General features: G+C 36.7%; 1 long non-coding RNA gene across 3 annotated transcripts in view; it reads left to right on the plus strand.

Annotated features, from left to right (window-relative positions):
* Nucleotides 1–12675, plus strand: part of LOC140685427 (uncharacterized) — a 221162-nt gene that overhangs the window by 46503 nt on the left and 161984 nt on the right. The gene's annotated exons all lie outside the window — the stretch shown is intronic.

Consider the following 12675-nt stretch of genomic DNA (forward strand, 5'->3'; position numbering starts at 1 on the left):
TGAACATATTATACTCTCTTTCTCTCTATTTCCTTACTTGGGGAATCAAGAGTAATGATTGGGAATGGAATTTACATGACTGGCAAAACACTCATCAAATGCTTTATTTTTTTAAACTTGGTGTATCAGTTTCAAACCTGAAAAGTTAATTTCACATTTCATAGGCTCTTTCACCTCTAGTGTCATGAATGCCAAGACAGTTGTTGATTTAACTTTACATTTGTGAAAAGTAACATTCAGTTGGTAAAATACTCCTGAACTGAAGGAAGTAAGCTTGCTATAAACTTGCAAGTCATGGCTTCTGGTTATGTTTTGTTTTTCAAAGAAAGGACTATTGGTTGCTTTCATTCTTATCACAAACAGCGTAAATATCCAGATTGCCGGCTATGTTGGGGTCCCTAGCTAAAGAAGTTGATTGCATTCTCTGCTGGCATTTTTCTTCCCAGACGCTTTTGCAAGGAATCTTGAGGCTTAACAGAGTTTAAACCACAGCTAACTCTTTCTTGTTGAATGCCACTGAAGAAAGACAAATTTTCAAAAAAGTGAAGTATGTGGAAAATTCTGTGGGTAATCTCAAAAATTCAGCTTTTCATTTCATCAAATTTGACTTAACAGAACTTCTCTTTCTTTCCTCTTTGATTAGCAGTATTAATGAGAAATGGGTACATGATAAAAAAAAACAGGAAGAAGAAAAGATAAAAACAAAATGGAGTGCTGAGAATTTATAATCAGCCTTTGAAGGATTTTGAACCTCGCATTATTTATTCGGTACCTTCTGAAAAATTGTCTGCTGATCACAGTCATAAAATACTAGACCTAGAAGGTGCCTTTAAGTCCATGAGTTAACTTCCTTCCTTTCCTTTGCCAAGGAGGAAACACACTTTAGTTGCTGACAAGTACCCTTTATATACGAATGTCATGTTTACTATGCTTTTCTGCATCTCTCTTGTTACATCTTGGTTATCACATAAACACTCACCAACGAGTATAATCATTGTTGGCAAAATATAAATGTTAATACCTTTTAATCAGCTAGGCTTTTAGAAAACTTGGGCCGAAAGCCTGGAATAATCCTGCTTAGCTCTAGAGATGAATGGTGAAGTAAGTTTTAAGAATTTTACTTTAATTAATGATGATGATAGAAATGGCAATCGTGTTCGCAGTGATAGAAGAAACTGCTAAGTCACATGTTGTTTGGGCATGTGAGTGTGTGTATCCTGACCTCATCACATTTCATGTTACCAGCTTGTTACATTTCTTTCTAACTTCTGTATTATTTAGCAGTAAACCTGGGTGAAAGACAATGGGTTGACTACGAAATGGTACATGGGGAACTGGGGCATCTATGCAGTCTGTCCTTTCGGATCCCCTTGTGTGGATTGAAATGCACCAGTTCTCTCCCATAACTACAGCTTTGGCCATTGGCCTAACCCCATTCCTTCTACTTCCTTTTACTGCTTCCTGATAAAAACTATGGGATATTGTGCCCTGAAGACTGAGAGGGTTAGGATATTTCTACTGCTAGTAATTTAGCTCAAAATAGTTGGACCTGAAGCATTTAGTTAAAAAAAAAAATAGTCGTTTAGCCACTTAGCCTTTTTAGAACAAATTTGTGATGAGTAATTAAGCTGAATATTAAAATGGATTTTAGCAAATCTGAGAAAAACCTGCATTTCAAGAACTATATTCACCTAAAAACATCCATAAATACTTTCTGGCTTTTAGAGTCTCATACTGGAGCACATACCAGCTATTGCCTTAAAACCCTTTTCATGGACAGTTACCTGTCCGTGATAAAATGATTTGATACTACTGTTGGTTTCACCCAAGTACTTCTGCTCGGGCTCTCTCCCACACCTGCACAGCCTTTCTGCATGACCAGAACTTTAAGAGACTCTTTTCAAGGACAGCTTAAGGTATTCCAGGCTGTAGAATACAAAGAAGTGTCTGTGTAGTGCCTTTGGATGAGGGACAGCAAACTCCAGGAGTGGGTGAGCTTCATCCTGCTCGGTATTTGCAGTGTGGCCTCCAGCCAGATTTTGAAGGATGGAGTTGTCTGAGAGCAGAGCAGCTACAATAATTCGTTAGCTTAGGCATCAGGGGAACTCGCTCAAATGACCTTGAGATGTATGTGAGAGCAGGTGTGGCATGTGGGCTGCTCAAAGTAGCTTTGCCCTGATTTCCAAGAGGATCCTCTGTATTAGACAGACAGGCTGGGCTGTTTTCTAACAAGCTTCCTCCTTCAGGTCGTGTATCCCTTTTTCCACCTCAAGTCTCTCCCCAAGTTTGCTTAATTGCTGTTCTTTGAGAAACATTTTCTATTTTTCTGAGCTTGTGACCTTTTCCCATTTTTAGTGTTAAAATGCCTTTCTTTAATAAAAACGATGGTGATAATAGATGGTATTTCTTGTTTTTTGACGGTCTGCTTGGCAAAATCGGTACTTGGCAGCCTTCTGCCAGTTCTCCACATTGTTTTTTGTTTGTTTAACTTACTGGTCATTGAACTCCCAAAGTCTGGAATACCAGGCTGTGCAGGACCTCAAGGGCAGGGGTAACCAAGAAAGCTTGTGGGAGAAGGAGGGTCTTGTGGACACTGTAGACAGGGTGGTCAAGGGTACTGAGTGCCAGAGGAAGGGAGGAGCGAGCAGGTACTTGACAGGAAAGAGGTTAAGTCAGAGGAACTGAGATTAGGCAGCAAGAAACAGTCCTTGTAAAACCTAGAGCACAGCAGGTAGAAAGGAGCAAGCTCTGCAGCACCGGTGCATGCTGGTGCGGGTACAGGGCCCTCTCCCTGAAGCATGTGGTGGTCCCGGGCCTTGAATGGACGCCATGTAGGTCAGATGCCTGAAATCCCACCCTGCCTTGTCACAGCAGCAGAGAAATGGGTACTGCTAGGGGCACCTGCTGTAGGTAAGTCTATGTTTTGGTAGAAAAGGTAACAAGGTTCATAACTTCCTTCAACTTAGAACACACATGGAGGGGCCGGCTGTGGCTTTTGAGTGTTGGCAGAATGAGGAAACTGTGATAACAGCATCCCAGATTGACAGGAGAAGGGGAAGCTGGCTCTCCCAAATCTTCCAAGAGTAAGAGAAGACAGGATATGATTAGAGAATATGGCAAATGAGAGGCAGTGCATTGTCATGATGTACCTTTTAGTCTAAATAAATGTTTTCAATTATACAAGGATGATCTGACTATATTCTTGTTGTAAATGATTAAGATAGCAGAACTACATAGAGTGAAAATGTGAGAGAAAATTTAAACATTTAAAAAATACTGTCCTTCATACTCATTTAAATTTTTTTCTTCCTATACAAAATGTCAATGTCCTCCTAAATGGAAAGTGTCAATTTCCTCTAAAAAGGCTTACCTGGTGTCAGTCAAAATTAATAGCACATGAGAGAAAAAGCCCATTTACCAGCATCTTCACTTAAACCAGATACTGTTAATATTTTTAACTCCTGCATCCAAAAGTGATGGATAAAAACACAGATGATACGTTGTTGCTTAAATCTGCATCTTCTTGATTAACAGAGAGAGATTCAGCATCTTTTCTCACGTTCAGAGTCATTTGCACTTCTTCTGAAATTGCCTATTTGAAATTGATCATTTAGTTTTCCAATGTCCCATCAGCTCCTGGTAATTAAATTTTATCAAAGCATAGAATATGCCCTCTTTTTTGAATTTACCTGTCTACCTACCTACTCTGAGAGATGAAGACCTTGATCTTGAATTCACAAAGCTTAGGTTCAACTCTTGGCTCTATTGCTTCCTGTGTGACTTACCTCTTAGAACTTCTTTAGAACTTATTACATGTTGTGAAAAATTTAGGGAGAAAATTCCCCGTAAAGTGCTTAATACAAGATTTGGCATATTATGTAAATGGTAGTGATTGTATTTAATAAGAGGGATTCCAGATAATTACAAAGACCAGCTCCCCTCCTCTACTCCAATCATGTATGATTCCTTCTCTTTAAGCTCAAATTCACATCACCTATAGATTCTCTGGTGCTTGTATTTCGAGCTTCTATTTTGATTTGACAAGCTTCATGAGAATTAAATGAAAAATTATTTACAAAGAAAAAAGGATGTCAAAAAAGTATATGGAGGGGAATGTGCTAGGAGAGGTTTCCTTTCAGACAATGGATAAATACAGTAACTTGGCTACTCAGGGGGGAAAAAAAAACCATAAAAAGTTGAAATGATTTTAATTGAAAGATGCCTTTTAGGTAAGTGTCTTGGTGAACTCTTTCTATTATAGAACGGCACAAAATAAACATGGTCATGGTGTGTTTCTGACCGAGGGTATCACAAATAAATGACACAACTTTAATAAAACCAAACATCCACACACTCATTAAGGTCCAGGTGGTAGTGCTGGTAACAGCTATAGAGAGACCCAGGTTTCCAGGGCACTGCATTGTATCTTTAGTGCAGTCCCAGAACCCCGACCAGGGGCTGGGTATACCAAGCCAATGAATGAGATCTCCTAAGGGTGGGACAATGCAGCATTGTAGCTAGACAGCAGAGAAAAATGGAAAATGGACTGTGCATGGAAGACTGGGGTGTTAACCTCAGCTTTGTTTTTCAGTAGCTGTGAGATTATGGATAAATAATCATACCTTTTAGAACCCCAGTCTCTTTACTTCTAAAATCAGAAGATGGGACTAGATTATTTCCAAAGTCCCCTTTCAGCTCTAAAAATATTAATGATTGGCTAGTTTTGACAGGTATAATTACCCTCTTTTTTTCTGGAAGGACATCTATGGTGTTCATTTTTAAAGTGAAGGATTTACATGTATAATGTTTTTCCTTGGTTTATTTATATATACTTTTATTTCAGCAAATGAAGAAACACAGATGGCATTTCAATGAAGCATTATTGCAAATACAGTGTCCATCTTTCTTGAGGCTATAGTTCTGTAAGAATAAAGAATATTCTTTGGTATCTGGGATATGACCAAAATTCCTCAGAAATAGGACAGAACTGTGCTTAGCCTAGTTGTCAGAAGATTGGCTTTCATTAAATGCATAATATTTCTGGTGTTTTTGATCTTAGACTCCACCCTCCTGCAAAAGTGCAATTTGCGCCAAATACCACATCCAGGGATGAGGTAAATTTAATCTGTTTTTGTTCTGGATGAAATACAACTGATATATTTTTGACTACTTTGGTGCAGTCTTCAATAGGAATCATTATCCTATTTAATTGAGTATATTTTTCAAGACTCTGTTGGCAGTAAAGATGGTATCATAAAAATGATATCTACCAAAGTAAATCTTTCTAATAAATAGTTGGCAGATATAAATTATAATGAGCGCCTCTGATTTATTTGGGGCCTCTAATTTATTAAAAATGCTTTAAAGAGAAATCTATATTATATTTTACCATTTTCCATTAAATCTACAATCTATGGCAGACTTATTTCAGTTAGATTTAAGCAGATATTCCTTCTTTCCTTAAAAAGGTAGTGTTCACAATCTTGGCTGCTCCTGTTTAGGCATTTCACCAAGTGTAATGTTGATGTTTTCTGTGAACTTACAATCACTGATAATCCTCTCCATCATAAAATTTTATGTGCAAAATATAGTCACAGATAATCATATATAACAGCCATGAGATATGTAAACACACAGGACTCAATTTACTCACCGAATTAGTAACTGAATGCAGTATGTTAAGCACTCTATTAGCACTGGAGATATGGCAGTTGTGATGGTTAGTTTTATGTGTCACCTTGGCTGTGCCACAGGATGCCCAGATTAAACATTACTTCTGGAGTATCTGTGAGGTTAGCATTTGAATCAAGGGCTGAATAACCCTTCCCAGTGTAGTGGGCATCATCCAATCTGCTGAGGACCTAGTAGAACAAAAAGGTGGAGGAAGGAGAAATTCACTTCTTTCGCTTTCTGTCTGGCTGATAGATGGGGATATCAGTCTTCTCTTGCCTTTGGATTGGGATTTATACCACTGGCTCCACTGGTTCTCAGGCCTTTGGACTTGTACTAGAATTACACCACCAACTTTCCTGGGTCTCCAGCTTGTAGAAGACAGACTGTGGGACTTCTCAGCTTCCATAATTGTATGAGTCAACTCCTTCTAATTAATTTCTATATATATGCATGCGCATATTTTATATATACAATGTATATGCAGCTTCCATTGGTTTTGTTTCTCTGAAGAACCCTAATACAGCAATGAACAGAGACAATTCCTAACTCACATAGCTTATTAACAGGAGAACAGTTGGCTCTGGCTGCAGATTAACTCCTTCCTCCTCACTTTCACTCAAGTCTAGGAAGCACAGTGAGCATTGTTGCTGCCTGCTGTGGCACAGCACTGCCAAGTCTGTGAAAGAGAAGAAACCCAAAGATGCCTTCTGCACCTTTTAGTGCACCTGCGCACCCACCTATGGAGTCCTGAAGAGAAATTGGTTACTTACAGATTCCTGGGGGAGCAGTTACTAGTATGAAAAAATCAGGAGGTGTTTAAACCTCTGAACTTGATTTTTCTTTCTTTCTTTGGCTTTCTATGCTTTAGTAAGCATGAAAGGCGATAGGATCTAATGGTGAAGAATCTGATTTCTGGTGCCAGCCTACATGGGTTCAAGTCACAACTCTGCTGGTTTTAGGTCTGAGACTTCAGACATGTGACATACCAGTTCTCTCACCTGTAAAATAGAGTTGATATTGATTATCTACCAACTGATTTATTGTGGTTTATTGTGGAGATTAAGTAAGTTAATACACGTAAAATATTTAGAGTAATGCTTGGCAGTTAGTGGGCACTCAACAAATATTAGATGCTGTACATAATTAAAAAATTCTTCTCCGCTAAGAGATAACACATTTGGGAATTGCTACTTTCATATTTCTGTTATAGTACATTATTTTGGAGTCTTTTTCTTCCTCCTGGTATTTAGAGGAATCTTTGTCAAGAATGAAAAACATGACCTGATTTTGGCAAATAGTAAGACAGAGGCTGTATTGTGTGTGGGTGCTTCTCTCCCTGAAGATTCTCCATGGCTTAATTCCTGGCCTGTCATTTTGGTTCTGAGGGTTTTGCTTTCCCTAGGCAACAAAAACACAGAACAGATGTTATGGGGCTAGTTAATGGTGGCCCATAACACAGAACACCTTGACTGATAGGTTCAAAAGCTTTCTCCTAGCAACACAATAGTGCCAAGAATGAGTGAGCCAAGGAGGAGAGTTATGGCCCTTTGCAAACCCATAAGGAGTAGTTCTCAGTCTGCACTTGACAAGTCTGAGGGTTCAGAAGACTGTTTTGTGATACAGCTGAATCCCCAGTGTGCTGTGTTCCCAGGGAAGGAAACCAATAACAACAGATCCCACAACTCATACCATTTGCTAAATGGGCTTCCTCGCAAGTGGGGCTCTGGGAGGAATCTCACAATTTCCTGCCGCTTTGTCTCTGAAGGGTAAGCAAGGAGGATTGTTCTCATTTCAGCTGCTTTCATTTCTTGAGACTGTGGAGAGTGTGGAAATGTCTTTGTTTTTCATTTTTGCTTCTATGCCAGTGCTTGCTTTTATCAGCTTGATCTTTTGTGTTGCCCAACAGCCTTCAAACTTGGTATAAATTTTAAGTCAAATTTCTATATTTGACTAGTTTGGGGTTTTTATATGGAAATTTTCTCACAGCTATCTTTCAGTCCCTAAGAAGAGAGAAAAGTGGAGGGAGCATGGTGACAGTGACCAAAGTGAGGCCAGACATCTCAACCAGCCAGTGTGTTGCAGAAATACTGCAGATTTATATGGTTCACACCAGCATCTCCAAAGAACTATTTGTTATCTGATTTTATTAGCACTAGTATTTTTCCTTTGAAATGTGCTTTCATGTTACTCTAGAATGAAAAGAATTTAATAATTCTCTAGAGAGCAGATTCTAGGTTTGAGCAGGGTATTGTAACCAAGTCCTTGAAACGATTTGTCTGACAAACACTTGTGTTCTAAAGACCTAACTCACCACATTTTTGAAGTTTAAGATGGCCCAGTTTTATCATCCAAAATGCAGAAATTGAATTCAATAAGCCCTTGACCCTAACCAGCTGATCTTTGATATTAATTTTAATATCTTGGGGTCTCATTCATAATTTGAATGAATCCCTGTGACTTGTCAGTTTACCCAGCAGCAAAAATTGCTTTAATCTGAAAGACTTGAACTAATGACTGTCTTGGCCTTGGGAGTATAATATTATGATTTGAGTGTCCTTGCTTCTTAGATACTTAGTGTTATCTTCCTGAATTTAGTAAGGAATGACCGAGTCATCACTTCTAAGAAATTAGGGTCGTTTTGCATTGATAATAGTGAATTTTAGAGTAATTCCTTTTTCTTAATAGAAAAAATTTGATATATAATATTATGTAAATTTAAGGTGTACAACATGTTAATTTGATACATTTATATATAGTAATATGATTGCCATTGTAGTGATAATTACCACCTCTAGCATGTTATATAATTATGCTTTCTTTTAGTGGTTGGAATATTTAAGTTCTGTTCTCTTAATAAGTTTGATAATTACAATATTCTACCATTATCTATATTCTGTGCATTAGCTTTCTAGGGCCTATTTACTACTTGTAAGTTTTTACCCTTAACATCTGTCCTGTCCCCCAACACCACCATCCTTTGGTAACCACCATTTTACTCTCCGTTATTATGAGTTTGGCTTTTTGAGATTCCACATATGGGTAATATATAGTATGTGTCTTCCCCTACTGATTTACTTCACTTGGCATAATGTATTGAAAGTCCATCCATGTTGTTGCAAATGGCAGAATGTTCTCCTTTCTCATGGCTGAATATAGTATTCATACACACACACACACATATATATATATAAAATCTTTTTTATTCATTCATCTGTTGATGAGCATTTAGGTTGTTTCTCTGTCTTGGCTATTGTGAACAATACTGCACTAAACATGGGAATGCAATATTCAATATTTCTTCAAAATACTGCTCTCATTTCCTTTGAGTATATATCCAGAAGTGAAATTGCTCAATCATATGATAGATCTATTTTTAATTTTTTGAGAAAACCTCCATATTTTTTCCCATTGAGATTGAACCAATTTACATTCCCACCAACAGTGTACAAGGATACACTTTTCTCCTCCTCCTGTTGTCTTCTTCATCATAGCCATTCTGATAGGTGTGAGGTGGTATCTCATTGTGGTTTTGATTTGCATTTCCCTGATGATTAGTGATGTTGAGCATCTTTTCATGTGCCTGTTGGCTACTTGGCTATCTTTGAAAAAGATTCCATTTAGTTCCTTTGCCCATTTTAAAATCTGTTTGTTTCTGTTACTGAGTTGTGTGGGTTCTTTGTATATTTTAGAGAAGAACCCCTCATCTGATATGTATACAGTTTGTAAGAATATTCTCCCATTCTGTAGATTGCCTTAATTTTGTGAATTATTTCTTTTTCTGTGCAGAAGCTTTTAAGTTTCATAGTCACATATTTGTGTTGATTTTGCTTTTGTCTGTGCTTTTGTTGTCATATCCAAAAAAAAAAAGAAAAAGAAAAAGAAAAAGAAAAACATTGCCAAGACCAATGTCAAGGAGCTCTTTCTCTATATTTTCTTTTAGGAGTTTTATAGTATTGGGTCTTAAAGTCTTAGATCTGTTTTGAGTTAACTTTTGTAAATAGTGTAAGATAGGAGTCCAAATTCATTGTTCTGCAGGTATTTAGCCAGTTTTCCCAACACTACTTGTCGAAGAGACCACCCTTTCCCCATTGGATGTTCTTGACTCCCTTGTTGAATATTAATCAACTGTATATGGGTAGAGGGTTTAATTGTAGGCTCTCTATAATGTTCCAGTGGTTTGTGTGTGTGTTTTATGCCAATGCTATATTGTTTATACTATTACAGCTTTGTAGTATAGTTTGAAATCAGGAGGTATGATATCTCTTGTTTTGTTCTTTTTCTTTAGGATTGCTTTGGCTGTTTGGGGTCTTTTGTGGTTCCGTACAAGTCTTAGGATTGTTTTTCCTATTTCTGTGAAGAATACCATTGGTATTTTGATGGGATTGCATTGAATCTATAGATGGCTTTGGGTAGTATGGTTATTTTAGTGATATTAATTCTCCTGATTTATGAACATGTAATGTCCTTTCATTTGTTTGTCTTCAATTTTTTTCTGCAAAGCTCTGTAGTTTTATTTTATAGATCTTTCACTTCCTTGGTTAAATTTATTCCTATGGGATTTTTTTTTATGCTATTGTGAAAGGGATAGTTTTTTTTGATTTCCTTTTCAGATGTTTCATTATTAGGATATAGAAATGCAGTTGATTTCCATATATTGATTTTGTATCCTTAAACTATACTGAATAGTTCCTACAGTTTTTTGATTGAGTCTTGGGGATTTTTTATATATAAAATGGTATCATCTGCAAATAGTGACAATTTTACTTCTTCTTTTCTGATTTGATGTCTTTTATTTCTGTGTCTTGTCAAAAATTTTTAGTATTTACTACTAAATACCTGGGAAGGACTAGAAAGATGATCCTGAAAATTTCTCCTTTTGTTAGGTGAAAAAACTAATCAGAAGAGGCTTTCATAATGATGGCAATGATGCTTTTTTCTTTTATTTTTTTGGTATTCCTTAGTTTTAAATATATATTTTTTAGGGCTTTGAGATTCCTAGGGGGAATGTTTTGCTTCAGTAAGGGACAAGAAGTGTTTGAAGAAAAAAATTGTTACAGAGGAAATAAGGAAACATAAGGATACTAATAAATCTAGTGAAAGCACAATATTAGGGATAGGAGAGGGAGAAATCAGGGCTGCATGAGACAAATATGTGGACAAGAAAGTGGCAAGTGTTTGGGTCTAGAGTCTAGAGTGCTGATAGTTCTTGACATGGGATTACATAAAATTAATTATCTAAAACTCTGCCCAGTGATTAGTGTGTTCCAGGTGTTCAATATATATTTGTTTGATTCCTCTTGTTTTATCACCTCCAAATGCCATCAAAGACATTTCTTGCTTTTTATACATACTCAGTAATGCTTAAACTGGGGGAGAAGGAATGGGTAGAATATGAATGGGCAGACTGGATGAAGAGGATGTTGAGAATAGAATAAGCACAGAATTAGGCAAAAACCAGGGTGTGAGAGTAAATATACTGGTAAGGTAGGGAAAGGGGGAAATACATTTGGAGAAACTATGCAGATTCTAAGAAAGAGCTGCTTTTTGGTTTTTAGAAGCTCAGGAGCTTTGGAACCTTCAGAGCTCTGGGGTTCACTAGTACTGTATTATCTATGTATGTTCATGCATGTACTTCCATTAACCACTGTGAAAATGTAGAACTCTCCAAGATGTAGCATTAACAAAACCACTTTTATCCCATTAGTTTTTTTATTTAAAAAAATTGTAATTGAAGTATAGTCAGTTTATACTTACGATGTATCCCATTAGTTTTTAATCCAAAATTCAGTGTTTTTTAGATGCTGGAAGAGCTGGACTTCTGCTTATTTTAATATAGTGTAAAGAAAGTATATTCTCAAGTGTCATCTTGTATGCTGGTGCTCTGAAGACTAAAATAGAAAAAGAATATTTGAGTCATTTGCATAGCTAATAGTTATTTTCCAGTTTCCTCTCTAACATATGATCATTAATGAGCTGTGATAAAACATACGATTCTATAGTTCAGCATGGTTGCTTGTTATTAAAGAAGCCAGGGTGTTTGAGCATATCTCAGACTCCACAGTACATTATGGTCCCACCCTAAATTCCTGCCTGGTTTCCTCTTACTGTCCATGTACATTATGTTCCAGAAATCATATGAAACTTTCCTTTTTTCTCTGAATATACCTCGGTGCCTCTGCACCTGCCACTCTCTCTTCCTGGAATGTCCTTTCCCTCTTCTATTACTGGGGATCTACATCTTCTTCGAAATTTATTTAATATTTGTCATGTTATGTAGAAACTTTCTTGACTCTCCTGGGTTAACTTAATGAATTGCTCCTTTGGGATTGCAAACTCTGTTTTCACAGTATTTTTTTCTGGCCTTTCTAACTCAGTAATATGCCATTGGAACATATCTAAGCTAATTATCATTCCCGTAATACAAATGTTTATTGTGCTGTTTCTAGGAAAATCACTATATTTAATGTAGATATAATTTTAAACCAAGTATTTTATTGTTAACAGCAACTCTGCATACCACTTTTCTACAACATCCCAAAGTTGAGTCTTTGTATTGTTCACATTCCTTGTCTAAAGATTCTTCAGGATTGCCTTTGGCAGTAGTGTTTAAGGTCATGACGACAGTGTTTATCATAATCCATGCTGGTAATTTAGGCAGTTTTACCTTTAGAACTGATAAAATAATTTTGAGCTGTGTTGAAGAATACCAGAATTTTATCTTAATTTCCTATTTGATTAAATTCTTAGTTTTATTTTTTATTAATTGAATTACATGTCACTGGAAATTAGACAACTTTCTTCAGAACTTGTCTGAAAGCTTTAGAATGCCTAGAAAGCCAAATGTTCAGAATTTGCCTGATAGTCTATTGGGATCTATGTATTCTCAGTAAACACTTTTAATTTTGAAATTTCTATGATCTTTTCTGAAATTTGGCAATTTCTGCTGTCTTAATCACATGGCCTGTCATGTAACTGCTGTTGACTGCATATAGAACTTTTATT

This window comes from Vicugna pacos, chromosome 1 (genome assembly GCF_048564905.1).
Source record: "Vicugna pacos chromosome 1, VicPac4, whole genome shotgun sequence".
In the NCBI taxonomy this organism is placed as follows: domain Eukaryota; kingdom Metazoa; phylum Chordata; class Mammalia; order Artiodactyla; family Camelidae; genus Vicugna; species Vicugna pacos.